The sequence below is a fragment of the Anomaloglossus baeobatrachus genome, unplaced genomic scaffold (assembly GCF_048569485.1).
Source record: "Anomaloglossus baeobatrachus isolate aAnoBae1 unplaced genomic scaffold, aAnoBae1.hap1 Scaffold_220, whole genome shotgun sequence".
NCBI lineage: Eukaryota > Metazoa > Chordata > Amphibia > Anura > Aromobatidae > Anomaloglossus > Anomaloglossus baeobatrachus.
The window spans coordinates 158,334-177,459 of NW_027441990.1; the positions used below are offsets into that span (position 1 = coordinate 158,334).

Below are 19,126 nucleotides of genomic sequence, written 5' to 3' on the forward strand. Positions count from 1 at the left end.
AGAAAGCTTAGGTGGAAATTGTTTTTTGAACATCACACTAGGGAACAGTGTAGGGACTTAGGTATATTAGAGGAGGACTTTGAATGTTTTCAGTCCCTTTCTGATCTACTTAGGGACAACAGTAGGGGGAGGGGTGATGGTCCCTTTACTGATTTAAGGAGACCAAGTAAAAAATCTCCTCCTACCACCAATTGTACTAGTATTGATATCTTTCTAAAACTTGTACAAGAGGACCTCCAAAAAATACCTCACTCTCTATATGGCATAGGGTCTAACCTTACGGAAGGTGAATTCCAGGCATTGGACCGACTATCAAAAAATAGGGATCTTATCATCAAGCAATCGGATAAGGGCGGTAACCTTGTGGTCTTAAGCCACACGAAATATCTCGACATGTGTCATGCTTTGCTTGATGATTTGGATACCTATGAACGATTAACATGTGACCCCACAAAAGCCTACACTGATATCCTTCACACTATACTTAATGAGGCTAGGCAGGATAACCTGATATCGCTGGGTGAATATGAATATCTGGTACCGCAACACCCAGTGATACCGGTCTTCTATGCACTTCCAAAGGTGCACAAGGGTCTTGAACCTTTGAAGGGTAGGCCCATTGTGGCAGGCATTAACTCCTTGTCCCAGAATATTGGCAATTATGTTGACAGGGTTTTACGCCCCTTCGTTACATCCCTCCCTTCTTATGTCCGGGACACCCCCCACCTTTTGCAAATTCTCGAAGACGTCGATGTGGGCCCGGACACCATCCTGGCCTCCATTGACGTCGAGGCACTCTACAGTTCCATTCCCCATGACCTGGGACTCAGGGCAGTGGATTTTTTTCTGAGATCAAGGGCTGTGGATTGTGTGAGGCATAACAGGTTTGTTGGAAAGCTCCTATCCTTTACCCTGTATCATAATTATTTTTTATTTAACACTAAGTATTTCCACCAGCTCAGGGGTACAGCAATGGGGAGCCCTTGTGCCCCCAGTTATGCGAACCTGTACCTGGGCTGGTGGGAAGAAACAGTGGTTTTTGGGGGAGAGGATGGGGAACCTCATCAATGTATCGGACTATGGGTCCGATACATTGATGACATTCTCATCCTCTGGACAGGGTCTATTTTTGAGTTTGAGAAATTTGTTAAGGGCCTCAACAACAATTCCTTAGGCCTGAGATTCACCCACACCTGCGACCCGACATCCATCACCTTTTTGGACCTGGTCATACAAAAAGATGAGGGGGGTAAGATTCACACTTTGACCCACCGAAAACCCACAGCGACCAATTCCCTTTTGAAATGGGACAGCCACCATCCTATTCCCCTCAAGAGGGGTATCCCTAAAGGGCAGTTTCTGCGAATACGCAGAAACTGCTCTAGGGAAGAAGACTTTAAGGCACAGGCCACTGACCTGTTCGGTCGATTTTTAGACCGTGGCTACCCAAAAAAGATCATTCAGCAATCTTATGCTTTTGCTAAGAATACTAAGAGGCATAACATCATGGTCCCCCGGGTGCGTGATAATGATCAGAACATTACACGTATTATTGGTACATATGATGTACAGTCTGAAAGAGTCTTCTCAGTGATAAAAAAGCACTGGAAGATTCTGAGAGCTGACCCTGATCTGGTGAAATATATCAATAAGCTTCCAAGTATTACTTACAGGCGGGGTCGTACCATAGGCGACAAGCTAGTACATAGCATGTACCAGGGACCTAAACCTCAGGGGACTTGGTTAGATAGACGCATCTGTGGGATGTTTCGTTGTGGGAATTGTAAATACTGTGGATCTATGGAACAGTGTAAAAGGGTGATTAGTGCAGCTACAGGGAAGATTTTCCCTCTGCGTGATTTTGGCAATTGTAAAACCTCCGGAGTTGTCTATAGGGCTACCTGTACTTGTCCCCTTGACTATATAGGTAAGACCCTTAGAGAACTCCGGAGGCGGGTGGGTGAACATCTCTCGGATATTAGGAATGAAAGGGATACCTCAATTTCCCGTCACATCAATATGATACATGGGGGAGATGTAGCCCAAATCCGATTTTCCATTTTGGAGGTGGTGAAACCCAACCTTAGGGGAGGGGACTTTGATAGGACATTATTGCAGAAGGAATCCGCCTGGATATTCAAAATGGGATCTCTAACCCCAAGGGGGCTAAATGAACAGCTTTCCTTTGGCTGCTTCCTTCCCACTTAGCTTTGAAGCGGTGTTAAAATTTGTATAGTTTAAACCTGTTTTGCTCTACTTTACAAACTTCCTTTCCTTTTGGAATGGACCATATTGTTGGTAAATATCTATGCATTGTAAATCCTTGCTATGGGAGCCTGGTTACAGATGTACCCTCATTTATTGGGGGATGTGTCTGACTGGGAACGATTGTATTTCTGTTGAATACCTTTGACAGTATTTGATGCAGCATGATGTTATCAGTTCGTTCATCAAGTTCCATTTTTATGTCTATGTAATCTATGTGCCTACTAGGGATTTGATCTGATATGGCGCTCTTGTATGATTATATACGCCTCTGTGGCATATGTTGCTATAGATGAGGGTCATGTCTATCGTGGCGCCCCTTTCGGTATCTATCTTATTTATATCCTCCTCAAATAAGGGACCCCCTAATCCCTATCATCGTTATGAATATGCATAAGGATATTTTTTAATGGAGGTTAAAAGTCAATATTATATTCATGGAAGAGGCACTTAGTATTTATTAATTTATACCTGCGCATATAATATACGGTTTTCTGCACTATTCTACTATCTATATGCAGGCTCCGTTGGTTTTTGCGCATGCGCTGTGCTTCTATTTACCTTCCCTTAAGTTTGGCATCCTGAGGCCTCCGTCCACATGTGCGCGCTGCCTGTTGATTGGCGAAGGCGTAGTGGTGATCTGGACGGCGGCGCTCTTGTGGGCGTCACGATTTTCATGATCCTCGGACATGCGCAGTCCTTGTGTTTATATCCATCTACTTTTTGGCACATGAGGGCCTCCGTCGGCACATGCACGCTGCCAATGAGACTCTGGGCAGGCGCAGTCATGATGTGGACGGAGGCGCCTCCAATATATCAGTCTCCCTGGTTTTTCTCAAGTGTGCGCAATCCTATCAGGCATGCGCACATGTGGCGATATCGGCATCAGTATGATTGCCTTGACCGCCTACAGCTGATTGGAAGACCGTGGGCTATTTAAATCTCCCAGTTTTGTGCAGTTCCATGACGCCTCTCTGGACTATGGCAGTACATTCCTTTCAGCATTGCCTGACTAGCCGTTGATCCTGTGTGATGGACGCCATGGATCTGCACATCTAATACCTTTTCTCCCTGGGCAGGTACTATTATATTACTGTGTTGTTCTGTTATTTTACATGCCTATTTTTGATGCAATGTATGAGTATGCAATCTAGGTGAATACTTTTTCCAATTCGTTGCTGATAGAACTTATCTGTTTTGTAGCCTCCTGATGAACCACATATTTATTATGTGGGGAAACGCGTTGAGGTGGAGATTGATGTAAATCTTGAATTTAATGGCTTACTTCTACTATACTGAAGGAAACAGTTGCCATTCCTTGATTTAACAAGAAACAAGGGGACACCTGGAGAGTGCTGACTTATATTCATTTGGACGTTCATGGACAGCAAGCATCCAAAATCTTCTATTTGTGGCGCTGCCTGAATATATTTCTATTTCCAAGTTAAGTCTTGAGCCCTCTGGTCCCACAGAATTTGGAATTATATTTTGTATGTGTTCACTGTATTTATTTCACTGTGACCTTTTGGTCTATTTTTTCCATTAATGGTGTGTTTTTTATATCTTGAATAAAAATTTTATAAATGGGAATAACGTACCTTCACTGTTTATAAATATTCCCGGGCTTTGTCCCTAATTTTTCCGTATCTATGCACCTCCTGCACCCTAACCCCCGAACACCGAGCCATCGCACGAGAGCCAGGTCCTTCTCAAAACCTAGCTGTCTCCAGTTCCATCTCGCGTCCGCTCGTCGGGCTCCCCAATACACATAAGAGTGGCCAAGGATCCAGACCAGGGAAGGAAGGGGGGGTGCTTCTGCAATACAAAATGTACAGACGACACCATTTTATTGCCTCACCAAACCAAATTGACAAAAAACACACACTCTCACCCCCCCCATTGCTACCCTAATACCCTAATACCCCCCCCTTTTCCCCTCAATTGCCAACAACCACCTGGGGACGTACATACGACTTAAAGCGCTGCGACTTCCACCTACCAATCTGCTTAACTGTCTCCTCCGGTAGGCCGCATATAGAGGCCTCCGTCGCTGCCCCAATCCGAAAGACTTCGGATCTAACCCCAACGACTTCAAACATGCCCTAAAAACACTCACAAATTGGTATCTCGATAAAAAGATATATGTAATAAGGGGCCATCCACCTTCGGACGGATCTGTTGAAAATTCCCGAGACACTTGAACGGGCACATATCAGATGCCACAACCATCCCCAAACGGACTAGTCTACCCACACCTCTCTGATCAGTTTTCGATTTCCTAATCCAAAATTCAACTCCGTTTTCCACTGACATAATGTCACCCCAATCCAAGCCCCCGGGGAACGCCTTACTGGGCGATACCAACTCCCCAACCCGCAGGGCTCCAAAAAACGCCAAAGAAAAGGCTAACTTAAACAAACTCACCTCAAACGGAGATAGACAAACCCCCCACAACGCCCTACCCAGCCGGGTAGGGACCCAGCCCAGCCCAGCTGGGACCCAGTTTGAGCGAGGAACGGAACAAGTCCTTCCCACACCAAGGTTTGCAGGCCCTACCTCAGTCAGGGTTTCACCCACACTCTACAGCTCCGGAATGTCATGCTCTTCAGCCTCCTCCTCCTCCTGCGCATCCTCATCCACTTTACCCTCCACACCAGTCCCAAGCTGGAAGCACTGCAGCACTGCCTCGGCGAAGCGGCAACAGGCTGTGCTGCAGCTAATCTGCATAGGTGACAAACCCCACAATGCAGAAGAGGTGTGGACAGCTCTAAAACAGCATGCAGATCACTGGCTCACACCTCTGAACCTAAAGCCAGGAAAGGTTGTGTGTGACAATGGCCGGAACCTGGTGGCGGCTTTGAGGCGAGGCCAGCTGACACATGTTCCATGCGTGGCCCATGTGCTCAACCTCGTGGTTCAGCGGTTTCTAAACTCATACCCAGAGCTGTCTGATCTGCTGGTAAAAGTTCGCCGCCTGTCTGCACATTTTCGAAAGTCACCTACTGCTTCAGCCGGCCTTGCCGGCTTTCAGCGTCATTTGCATCTTCCGGCTCACAGACTGGTGTGTGATGTCCCCACGCATTGGAATTCAACTCTGCACATGTTGATCAGGATATGTGAGCAGAAGAGGGCAGTTGTTGAGTACCTGCATCACCTAAGCCATCGGGAAATGGGTCAAACTCCACACATAACACCTGAGGAGTGGAGATGGATGTCCGACCTATGTACCATCCTCCAAAACTTTGAGGACTCCACCAAGATGGTGAGCGGCGATGACGCCATTATTAGCGTCACCATACCGCTTCTCTGCCTTCTAAAACGGTCTCTGCTCAAAACCAAACATGATGCATTGCAGGCGGAACACGATGAGTTGGAGCAAGAAACAGTAGTGGGTGTGGGTGATAACACACAGCCCAGCCTCGTCTCATCACAACGTGCAGTGGAGGACTATGACGAGGAGGAAGATGAAGACATGGAGCAACTCTCCGACCAAATTGAGGATATGACATGCATACCAGTCATATGCTCAGTTCAGCGTGGCTGGCCAGAGGACAGGGTAGATGAGGAGGAGGAGGAGGAGAAGGAGGAGGACAGCATGTTCAGTCATCGTGTTGGTCTGGATATTGAAGTGATGGCTGTTAAGAGTCTGGCGCACATGGATGACTTTATGGTAAGCTGCCTGTCTCGTGACCCTCGCGTTAAGAACATCTTGGCCGACAATCATTACTGGTTGGTAACACTGTTAGACCCACGCTACAAGGAGAACTTTATGTCTCTTATTCCCGAGGCGGAGAGGTCAGCCAAAATGCAGCAGTTCTGGAAGGCCATAGTCACGGAAGTAGGCAAAGCATTCCCTTCACAAAACGCTAGCGTCATAATTGTAACACTATTAGTTAAAAGAAAGGGATAAACTGTAAAAAAAACAAAATAAGGCATAACTTTTTTTTAACATCAATTTTTTTTTTTTAGATTTAACCAAAGAATGTGCACATTTGTTATAATAAACAAGTGAAAAATGTTGAAAATCAGTCATCCAAAGGTGTGTGAAAAAAAAATATATATATGGTACCAATAAAAATGTCACTTTGTCCTGCAAAGAATGCAGCCCCCCACATTATTTTTTTCCTCTGTGCGGCCCATACACCCAGCCGAGTTTGAGACCCCCTGCCTTACACTATATAGATATCATGTTCATTCCCCATCTATCTTGCTCAGGAGAGCATCTCCCTCCCCCGGCACCAAGAGCAGCTCATACTGAATTGTTACAATGACTACATTGACACCCCCATACTTTGCACTGACGAGGGGCAAGCACCCCGAAACACCGTGTCTGCAAATTGGGATTCTGATCTGGCTTATATATCCTGAGTCATATTGCAATGGATTGTTGAAAATCCACTTGTGACTTTTAGGATCGCTACTTCCAATAGGTGGCGCTGTGCTAGAGTTTGTCTCCTTTACTGGAGAGACAATTTGTACATTGACTAGTAACACTGCACACAGAAATGCACCTTAATATTCCACTGTTAACCCTTTCCTCCCAGCAGTAACACACAACTCCTCACCTTGATATCATGGTGATTTATGGTCAGAATGACTTCAATGCGATCAGTGATTTCTATTCTAGCTCTGCTCACATAGATTTTATATCCACACTCAACTATAGGCCGTTCTTCATATTTTGGGGGTTTTTAGTCAGATATACTAGTTTGTGCCTGTATAGTATTGGTGTAGATGGGAGTGTAGGGCATGGGTTACATGGCACTGTGGTGGGATACTGATGGGAGGTATTGGTGCTGTGTTTGAGGCTTCTACTGGGTATTTTCCTACAAATACTGGAACAGCTCACTGCTTAGAATGATCCTTCCCAGCTCTATAATATATTATATATACCCCACAATGCAGGCTCACACACACATTTGTCTCAAGTGTGTTGTAGGGACACAGATACAGTCTTGGTCATGTGACTAAAGGCTACTTTACACACTGCGATATCGGTCCTGATATCGCTAGTGTGGGTACCCGCCCCCATCTGTTGCGCGACACGGGCAAATTGCTGCCCATGCTGCACAACACCGAACAGAACCAGTCACACATACTTACCTGCCCGGCGACGTCGCTGTGACCGGCGAACCGCCTCCTTTCTAAGGGGGCGGTTCGTGCGGCGTCACAGCAACGTCACTGAGCGACCGCCCAATAGCAGTGGAGGGGCGGAGATGAGTGGCCGGAACATCCCGCCCACCTCCTTCCTTCCTCATAGCGGCTTTGAGGCAGGTAAGGAGAGGTTCCTCGTTTCTGCGGTGTCACACGGAGCAATGTGTGCTGCCGCAGGAGCGACGAACTACATCGTTACTGCTGCAGTAACGATAATCGAGAATGGAGACCCATGTCACCGATGAGCGATTTTGTACGTTTTTGCAACGATGCAAAATCGCTCATCGGTGTCACACGCAGCAACATCGCTAATGCGGCCGGATGTGCGTCACAAATTCCGTGACCCCAACGACTCCGTATTAGCGATGTCGCAGCGTGTAAAGCCCCCTTTAGTGGGAGTGGTGTACAGGGTCTTAGCAGTAAAGAGTATTCCATATTTCTGCCAGATACCCACAGAGATATTGAAATCTGAAAAAAGAGACTTCTGCTCATTGAAGGTAAGAACTGCTCACATAGCGTTCAACTCCACAGCAAACGTGTGCTCTAGCACTGGCATCTCAGCAGGGATATTCCCCTACTACACATGTGTGTCTGGGTCGCTGTGACAGTTTACAGGACATAACTCAGGGCACCTAGACAGAAGGCAGAGGGACTACTTTCTATTTCTGGTGTAGAGCTTAGTACAATATATATATATATACTATTACATGTGACACATGTACCTTGTATTACCATTATTCGCTGTATATGAACCCCTTTTCTCCGGGCATTATTTGTCTATAGCATTTTTCACGAACCTGAGGCAACTGAGAACCCTTCAGTGAAGGAATTCCACTAACCCTCACAATACCAACCAGGGGCCTCCCTGCAGTAACTCAGGTAGTTGTACCCATTCTCTTTCCGCATTCTATGTGTTCTTCTTCTTTCTTCTTTTTTTTCTTTTTTCTTCTTTTTATTTCTATCATGTAGTTCAGGGGTTTATAGATATATGTCCTGCATCTCATATTTCCTTTAGTGGTGCTTCTTACCCATTCTCATATCATTTACCCTAGTATTTCATGATCCTGAGGCGACTGAGAACCCTTTAATAAAGGAATCCTTTTTCACTTGAATTGTCAAGTGATACTTACCAGTGACTATCACGTAATGTTACAGGTAGTTGCATTTTCTTCCTCTTCTTTCTCTCCTTTCTTCTTTGTCACACGGTCCATTGTGTTATAGCCCACGTGTCATGATAACACTTGTACCATCTTTTCATTTAGATTCCACCTACAATTATTTACCGATTCCAGTTCTGAAATAGGCTTTCATCATCTACTCACTAGAATTCTCAAGTGCATAAGGTACTGAGACATATACATGTTCACACCATTATAAAGAACAAAGTATAAACATTGAGGTTTTTCTCACACCCATGTTCCTGTGTTCTTTGATATGATATGTGTTCATTTCCTTCACTATATAGGATTGCAAGTTTTCCATTTGTACCTTAATGGCAATGACGCTATACAATTGAACACATATCATCCTGTTATCCATATAGGTGTGTATTTACCTGCTTGACTATTTTTGGTTGTTTGATCCAGAATGTTTCTCCAGATAGGTCATGTGGAAATTTTCTTTCCTCAGTACAAATGTTTTCACTATGGCTTTGGAAAAATTTTTTGTATGTGCATCATGGTTATTTGACCCATTGTACTCTCAAGTAGCAATATATTGTACTGTTATGTTGTACTATGTACTAATTACGTGTTTATATGGTTTTGTAACCCTTTATGATCTTAGATAACTTTATCCTTGATAAAGACCTAAAAACAAGGTCGAAACGTTGGATGAATTATCCTTTTGCACAAATAAAGAATTTTCAGCATTCCAAGAGTTCTTTTCTTACGTTATTGATCACTATAGTGTGCCAGAGCTATTTCTATTGAATTGACTCTTATTTTTTCTGAGCACCTGCTATATACACAGTGAGCCAGACATATTCAAGTTTCATTCAGAAGGCAGAGGGAAGCCTTAGCAGCTGAGCCTATATCTTGGCTTGTGAGCATTAGAACAGGCCGGCGATTACAGGGTAACATGAAAAATGTCCAGCTTGCATTATGACTAGAACATGACAATATCCTTTTAAGTACTAACCTATGATGCGTTCCTAAGCAGTTGATGTTATATGTTCTACATTTCATTTTCTGCATACTTTACAAGTAGTAGAATTTGCTTTGATATAGGCAACTGGATTTTCACAATGAAAAGGCAAAGGATAACGCCCGAAAAAGACGCCATACATTATGTCAGTGCCATCACTGACAAACCTGGATTGACCATGAAATACATCAATCCCCTTAAAGGTGAGTTAAAACAAGTTTTAACTAAATTGCCTTAATATTGTCATGCATTAGAATGACTGTCTTAGGTAATGATAAATATTTTCTACAGGAAGAGGAGTGTTTGCTGAAACTGAAATCGAAAAAGGGAGTTTTGTTGCAGAATATCGAGGCGAGCTCACGTATGCACTTACGATGGTAGACAACTACTCGAGATTTATGGTTGTGGTACAAGTCAAAGATCTAATGGCCCATACTGCAGCGAAGGTCTTCCAAGCACACTTATGCAGACCTCATGGCTACTCAGAGAGAGTCCTCACAGATCAAGGCACTGCCTTTGAAGCGGAAATCTTCAAGGACTTCTGCAGCTTTTACCGATGCAGGAAGATGCGCACTACACCCTACCATGCTCAAACCAATGGTTATCAACCTGCTCAGGACTTTACCCCATATTCCAGATGTGGCCTTACAAGTGATTTATAGAGGGTTAACAATACGTTGGGATCACCGGATCTAATCTCCCTTTTTATACACCCTAAAATCTTGTTTGCTTTAGAATAAACAATAACATCATAAAGGTATAGCAGTACCGTTTCAAAGTTTCGGTGTCCCAAGCAGCATTCCATCAGCCTCTGGAAGGTTCCTGGCAAATTGCACAGCTCGAAGGGCATGCTTTTGAACTCGCAGAGACCCATCGGGGTGGCAAAGGCGGTCTTCTCCCGGTCTGCCTCAGCAACGGACACTTGCCAATAGCGACTAGTGAGATCAAGGGTAGAAAAATAATTTGCAGTTCTCAATGCAGCTAGCTATTCCTCAATACAGGGGAGTGGTGCTGTCCTTCTTCTTTAACAGGACCAACGGAGCTGCCCAGAGGCTACAACTGTCACGGATAACCCCAGCCTCCTTCATGTTGCTCAACATGTCCTTGGTACACTGGTAATGTGCAGGTAGTTTTGGCTTATATCTCTCTTTGATGGGTGGGTGTGCACTTGTGGGGATGTAGTGTTTGACCCCTTTTATTCTTCAAAAGTCTAGCGGATGTTTGCTGAAGACTTGCTCGTATTCTTGCACTAGCCTGTAGACCCCCTTCTTGTGATGTGAAGGTGTGGAGTCAGTGCCTACGTGTAATTCCTTACACCACTCCTCTGGCTGACTTGGTGAGCTGTCACTGAATGGGTGGGCTGAAGCAATGGTGGATGCTGCTGTTTGGATAGCATGTGTATCTACTGAGAACAGCTTATCAATGGTGGCAAATCGGAGCAGCTTAATCTCTTGCTCTCCGCAGTTCAACACTGTCATGGGCACTCTTCCCTTCCATATTAATGAATAAAACTATGATGTAAATAGCATATAGATACCCCACAAATGCAGATAAAAGTAGGTTATGGGAAAAGGGGGAAGAGAGAAACAGGAAAATAGTGGAATAAAGTATACCTTCCAGGTGGGAGAGGAAATGGCAGCACAGCCAGTGGAGGTGAAGCAAGGGGAGCCTGCAACTAAAGAGTTGAGAGCGTTATCACATGGTGACTGAGCCTGATTGTAACGGGAGCATAGAGGTGCCGATCCTGTCTTACCTGCGTTGGTGTAGAAGTGGGTGTCCTGTGGTGGAGTCAGCTGTGTGCAGTGGTGGCCGTGGGTTCTTTTATGTGCGACCGTAGTAATAGCTGCGCCCACTTCCTGTATGGGAGTGGAATGCAGTGAGGCTAATGGAACGCACGCCTGCGCATTTGTGTTTAACGTCGCGCATGTGCAGAACGGAGAAAAGGCTGCGCTCACTTCCTAATGAAAGGGAGTGAGACGCAGCTGGGAAGGGAAGGGAAAAGATTAGGGTTTGGGGATGATGAAAGGGCTTTCTACGGGCAAGGATGGCAAAGGGTGGCAGTGACGGAAAGTCAGGCAGCCTGTCCTGTCCTGTCCTGTCCGTCCGTCTTTTTGTATCATGAATTGGAAAGACTGCAAGGGGGAGGGGAGGTGCTTGGAGGAGGAGGAGTTATTCAGATTAATTGCAGTGGGCGGCGGCTGCAAAAAGCATCATTCTTCTTGTTTTTGCTCTGCAAAACAGCCTTTTCAAGGGTTGGCTTGGGTGACAAAATGTCTTCTGTAGGCGTGGGTTTGTCTCCCTCTCCCTAAGATGTGTCCGGTATAGGCCAGGGTGCCACTCAAGGCCGTAACCAATTCGGGTTATAGCTTCTCGGCCTTTTGGCTAAGATCAAGTGTAGTTTCGGAGGACGCTACCTTGGTCGGTACTGGAAGGTGCCTGGGATTGCACGTCTGCCGGCCTTGAGGAAGTGTGTGCGCCTTCTGGTGACACATAGCCCTCTTGTGCCTGGACGGTTCCCAGGCAACGGGAGGCGATCACCTTTGTTATTTTGAAGTCCTACTGATAAACAGAAAAAAAAAAAAATTAAATCTGTTCTTATCAGTTTAATATCTGATACGTCCCCTCTCTGGGGACCATATATTAAATGGATTTTTAGAACAAGGAGATGGAAAAAATCTTGCTCTGTCCACTCCACGCATTGACCTGGTATTGCAGTACCTCCAGGACCGGTGCACCCCTTCTTAACCCAGTTTCCAAAAGCAGAACTCAATTCACCTGATTCAAATGAGCCCCATTAGTGAATTGAAAGAAAGCAAAAACTTTATATGCACCTCAATTTGGCCAATTCACTTTTCACACTTTCACCCTTTTTTTTATCTTTCACACCTTTTACTTGCTTTATTGATGCAAAAGCTGTGCCAAATAGCAAACTCATCTCCACTCAACTTGACCAACTCTGCTATGTCCCGTGCAGTATCTTATTCTCAGTCTTATCTAGATCATTTGCAATTGAATAGAATAGATCCTTTTTGGACACATTGGATTCAGCTGCTGCAGTGACTGCAGGTGTTAGAAGATGCAGACTTGGCATCAGGTGCTGTCTATCAGATTCCACTCCAATTAAAGCTTCCATTGTTTTTCGGTGTTTTCTTTGAGCAATGATGATGTCTTTAGTGATCTGTTGGCTCCCTCTCCTGGAGGAAGAGTTTGCTTGCTCTTGGACTTTCAAAAAGAGAGGTCATGATAGACATTTAGCTTCTGAGCCCAATTGGGGACAGTCATGGGTGATGAATGTTTTGCAACCTGCTGCGAAGCCTGATACCGCAATATAAGGAACGTCAAATACTAAGAATGGGCGGCCTATGAAAGAATTAGTACTTTCATTAAGCATACTTAAATGGCTAATTGGGAATAGACAAACTGTAAAAAGCCCTCTGAGAAAGCCCCTCTCTAACCTTTGTTAGTAAGCTTTTCTGTAGTCTGCCTGTTGATGTATTTTCCGTTTGAACAGTGCACAACATGAAGTGACGGAACACTGGCTTGTCACAATGTCCCCCGCTGACATCACGATAGCGCTGCTGCCTAGAAAGCCAGCTGCGCAGCAGAAGTTGCTCTTTGGGTGGGATGGTGGGCTAATGTATCTATTCCTGCTTGGTGTGAGTTTGACATGATCTAGAGCAACGAGTTCCAGCGGCTAGCGGTTGATTATTGGCTGTAATGGGGCTTTCTGGCTGGTGCCAGCCTTTCTTCTTAGCACACAGGAACCACAATCCCTACACCATGCTTCGATGGATTCTCTCATCCCAGCCCAGTAAAACTACATATTTCACACAGTTATAAGCAGCCCATGGGCATTCACCTGGATTAAAACCCATAACAGCTCATAGACCAAACAATCAATCTACCACTGGACCAAAGACAGGAAGCTAAATCCACTGCCTGCGGTAACTAACTTAATCCTATAGTCTACTCACACAACAAACCCAAGAGAAAGGAAAAAAACATGGCTTCGATTATCCATCCAATGAAAACGCATAACCATTGTGAGCCATTGGACAATGCAATTGCACACATGGTGACATGGTGCACGGCCCAATGAATCAAGTCTGTACTTCATATTCACGGTTTAAGCCCTTGGGTTCTAATGTGTCCAGAGTACATATCCAGAAAGATTCCCTTTCTTTGTGCTAAGCACAAGTCAACAATACGTTGTAAGCAGATTCTCTTACCAGTCCCACACCATTTTGTGACGCATAATCGCACAGTGGCCCAATTAAGATTCCAAGTCATCGAACATGTCCCAGCCATACGCAGAGGAGGCGATAGAATTAGGAAGCTCAAAGAAAGGGAATCTTTCTGGATATATACTCTGGGCACGTTGGAACCCAAGGGCTTAAACCATGAATATGAAGAACCGACTTGATTCATTGGGCCGTGCACATTTTTTCTAACGCCCGGTTCTTTTTCGTGTTCACACTATATATGGTTCCAGTATGTATGGAGTTCCATTCTTCCTTGTTTTTTATTTGTCATGTTTGTCTGATTACCTTGTCTAACAGTTTTTTCTCCCCTTTCTTTACCTTCCAGGTTCCCATAGTCACGTGAAATATCCCTGTTGCACTTGATTACGGCTCACTATTCACTATAGGATGTCTTATATCTAACATCACACTCTCACCCATCAGCACTCTATAGGTTTGTATAAGGTATGCGCTTACACATCCGGTCCTCCATAGGTATTTCCACTTATGTAGCACTATCCCTATGATCACTCATAACTCATACCCTTGTAGTCAATTACAGCCTCCTCTCTCCCCTCTCCCCTTCTCCCTTTCCATCTATAATTTTGCCAGTACAATATTAGTTTACATTAGGCACACACTCACATATTCCTTTCCTTAGTGACTTATTGTAATTCACATTCGCATACAATTCTCTATGCCTGCCCCATTACTACATTCATACCTACTTGACCCTATCCTGATACCCCTTGTCTCACCTTGTTGGTCCCTACACCTGTTATCATCTCCTTTCCTGTGTCTGTCTTGTCACACAACACATTTTAGCATATCCCTTGTGCTCCTTATTACCTGTCCTGCCTATTAGAATTATGTCCATTATGTCCATGCATGGCCCAATGAATCAAGTCTGTACTTCATATTCATGGTTTAAGCCTTTGGGTTCCAATGTGCCCAGAGTATATATCCAGAAAGATTCCCTTTCTTTGAGCTTCCTAATTCTATTGCCTCCTCTACGTATGGCTTGGACATGTTCGATGACTTGGAATCTTAATTGGATCACTGTGTGATTATGCGTCACAAAATGGTGTGGGACTGGTAATAGAATCTGCTTACAATGTATTGTTGACTTGTGTTTAGCTCAAAGAAAGAGAATCTTTCTGGATATGTACTCTGGGCACATTAGAACCCAAGGGCTTAAACCGTGAATATGAAGTAAAGACTTGATTCATTGGGCCGTGCACCATGTCACCATGTGTCCAATTGCATTGTCCAATGGCTCACAATGGTTATGCGTTTTCATTGGATGGATAATCGAAGCCATGTTATTTTCCTTTCTGTTGGGTTTGTTGTGTGAGTAGCCTATAGGATTAAGTTGGTTACCGCAGGCAGTGGATTTAACTTCCTGTCTTTGGTCCAGTGGTAGATGGATTGTCTGGTCTATGAGCTGTTATTGGTTTGAATGCAGGTGAATGCCCATGGGCTGCTTATGACTGTGTAAAATATGTAGTTTTACTGGGCTGGGATGAGAGAATCCATTGAAGCATGGTGTAGGGATTGTGGTTCCTGTGTGCTAAGAAGAGAGGCTGGCACCAGCCAGAAAGCCCCATTGCAGCCAATAATCACTTAATAACTTTTTCAACTTGTCATCATATGGGAGGCCTTCCATTCCTTGTAGTAGTCTAGTTGCCCACCTTTGAACTGACTCTAACTTCTGAATGTCCTTTTTAAAATGTGGAGCCCAAAACTGGTTCCCATATTCCAGATGTAGCCTTACAAGTGATTTATAGAGGTTGATCATCTTTACTTATCATTTAAAACTTTCAAACTGGTACACTCAACACATAAAGCCCCCCCCCTTTTAAAGAGTAGTTTCCCTGTACCTAAGTGGGGGTCTACCTAGGTTGGAGCGAGTGGACCTTCGGGGTCCGGTGTCAGTGGTGACAGGCAGTGGGGCAGAGGGAACAGTCAGTTCCTCCTCCCTGCTATCATGTGGGGCAGGCGGAGGCGTAGGGGAGCTGGGTACAGGTACATCCCTGGGCACTGGCTCGCGGTTAACCGTTTCCATCATTTCTTCATCCACGGGTTGTGGGAACAGTATCACTGGAAGGATCACCGCACCGTTCTGTGTAGGCCAGTCTGCTGGAAAATCACCCATCATGGTGTGGATTACCTCTTTTTCCTTCTCCACTGGACTGGGAACTGGAGCCTCATCCGCTACTCTCAATGCTGGTGGGCACTTCTTCAGGTGGTCTCGGGAAACCGTGGCCAAAGTCCCCCCCTGGTCACGGCTGATCTGGTAGGCCTTCCCATTCTCCCATCCTGTGGGCTGGACTACATACGGGGTTTTTTCCCATTGATCATCCAGCTTGTGGGCCCTTCTTTTCCGCTTCAGCACTACATCCCCAGGTTGGAAGGAACCGGCAGGCGCCTTCTTGTTGAAGCACTGCTCCTGTTGTCCCCGACTCCGGCACAAGTTCTTTTCAACATACTCCTGGACCTGTCGGTACTGTGTCCTCCGCCGAGTGTCCCATTCAGCTGTCGACAGGAGTGCTTCTGAAGCTTCCAAGCCCATTTCCAGATCCACTGGTAGCCGGCCGGGACGAGCTCTCATCAGGTATGCTGGAGTGCATTTCGTAGAGCTGGAAGGGATGTTGTTGTACATATCGACCAGGTCAGGTAGCTTCTCCAGCCACAGGTTCCGCTCTTCCAGTGGTAACGTCTTGAGGAGGCCCAGGACCAAGTGGTTCATCTTTTCACAAATGCCATTGGTTTGGGCGTGGTAAGGCGTGGTCCGGATTTTCTTGCAGCCGTACAACTGGCAGAATTCCTGGAATACCTCTGCTTCAAAGGCCGGACCCTGGTCGGTAAGCACCCTCTCCGGGTACCAATGCGGTCAACAGAAATAAGCCTGGAAAGCCTTAGCAGCGGTGCGGCCGGTTAAGTCCTTAACTGGGACAACCACCAGGAACCTCGAGTAGTGGTCTACGATGGTCAGAGCGTAGGTGTACCCACTTCGGCTGGGGGTGAGCTTTACATGGTCAAGGGGAACCAGCTCCAGCGGTTGGTGTGTAATGATCGGGTGTAGGGGTGCCTTCTGGCTGGCCTCGTCCTTCCTTCTCAATGCGCAAGGGCCACATTCTCGGCACCAGGCCTCCACAGATTCCCGCATTCCACTCCAATAGAACCGCTCTCTTAACAACATCTCTAGCTTCTTCCACCCGAAGTGCACTGCACCATCATGGTATGCTTGCAGGACGGTGGGCACTTTAGCCTGGGGAATCACCAGCTGGCGGATCTTCTCGTGAGTCTTTGGATTAATCAGCTCGCGATACAACTTCCCCTGGTGTAGGTATAGCCGGGTCCGTTCTTGCCACAGACGTTGGGCTTCGGCAGGGGCAGCAGGGTCTATCCCAGCAGAACCCTGTTCCACTAGAGTCTTGACCAGGCGGACAGCAGGTGCCTGGTCCTGAGCTTCCTGCCAGTCCTGTCGGGGCAGCGGATCCAGGTTCACCCGTTGTTGGTAGACGTGCACCTTCTCAGTGAATGGCCGGTGAAATGCAGGCAACTCGATCTCTTCGAGGTCATCATCCTCTGGCCCCTCTTCCGACAGGTGGGGCATCCGGGAGAGTGCATTGGCATTGACGTTGGTACGGCCGGCCCGGTACTTGATGGTGAAATCGTAGTTGGCTAACCTGGTCACCCACCGCTGCTCCAACGCGCCCAGCTTGGCCGTATCTAGATGGGTCAGCAGGTTATTGTCTGTGTACGCGGTGAACTTGGCTGCTGCCAGGTAATGGCGGAAACGCTCGGTGATAGCCCACACCAGTGCCAAGAGCTCAAGCTTGAAGGAGATGTAGTTCTCAGGGTTCCTCTCAGTCGGTCGGAGTTTTCGGCTAGCATAAGCTATTACCTTTTCCCTTCTGTCTTGGACCTGGGATAGAACAGCCCCCAAGCCCACATTGCTGGCGTCGGTGTAGAGGATGAATGGGCGGCTGTAGTCAGGGTACGCTAGGATTTCCTCTCCGGTCAGGGCTGTTCTCAGCTGGCGGAAGGATTCCTCATGCTTTTCTTCCCACACCAATGGGGCTACTAGGGATCTACCACCCTTGGTCTGTCCTACGAGGAGGTCTTGCATGGGGGCAGCCATCTTTGTGTACCCCTTAATGAAGCGACGGTAATATCCCACCAGGCCCAGAAACTGCCTCACTTCCCTCACTGTGGTCGGTCTCGGCCAGTCTTGGATGGCGGTGATCTTCTCGGGGTTGGGGGCGACACCTTCCGCACCAACCACATGTCCTAGGTACTGCACTCTGGGTTTCAGCAGATGACACTTTGAGGGCTTCAACTTCATCCCATACTTGGCAAGGGACGCGAACACCTCGGCTAGGTGCTCCAGGTGGGCTTCATACGTCTGTGAGTACACAATCACATCATCCAAGTACAGCAAAACGGTCCCATAGGCAGTCTTCTCTCGGTCTTCCGGTGCCACGGCCACCTGCCAGTACCCGCTGGTGAGGTCAAGGGTGGAGAAGTAGTTAGCGGTTCTCAGCGAGGCCAGGGACTCTTTGATGCGGGGCAGAGGGTAAGCATCCTTATGCGTTATCTGGTTAATCTTCCGGTAATCCACACACATCCGCATGGTGCCATCCTTCTTCTTAACCAGCACCAACGGAGCGGCCCAGGGACTACAGCTGTCCCTAATAACCTCTGCCTCCTTCATGTTCCTCAACATGTCTTTGGCGCATTGGTAGTGCGCAGGGGGAATAGGCCTGTATCTCTCTTTAATAGGGGAGTGTGTACCGGTAGGGATGTGGTGTTGAACCCCTTTAATCTGCCCAAAATCTAGAGGGTGCTTGCTAAAAACCCGCTCATACTCCTGTACCACCCGGTATACCCCTTCCTTGTGGTGTATGGGGGTATCATCAGTGCCGACATGTAGCTCTCGATACCACTCGCCTAACTCCCCCAGGGATGAGTGGGAACCGGCAGCAGGCGGTGTGACCGGGGGAACGGCTTCATGGATCGTGTGGGGATCTAGAGTGAACAATTTGGCAAGGGTAGCGTACCGGGTGGTGCATGAATGCACACATATTGGTTTTATAATCTTATTGTATTACTTTATATTCTTATTTCACTTGTGCATATCTCCACCATAATCCTGGCTAAGAAATATAGCTTTTTTTGGGGTACACAGGTAGTAAGGTCTTCTTTCTATTTCTTTAGGGGTGATATAGCCTGGTGGAACTCTAGACCTCTAACATTATATATGCACCCTTTTTCTTTATGGTTCTTGGACACCTTATAACATTCTTCCATACATA

At 46.3% G+C, this 19,126-nt stretch overlaps 1 pseudogene; it reads left to right on the forward strand.

The window, feature by feature from the left end:
• Positions 1-12,097: 12,097 nt before the first annotated feature.
• Positions 12,098-12,304, forward strand: LOC142261431 (U2 spliceosomal RNA; annotated as a pseudogene).
• Positions 12,305-19,126: the final 6,822 nt, after the last annotated feature.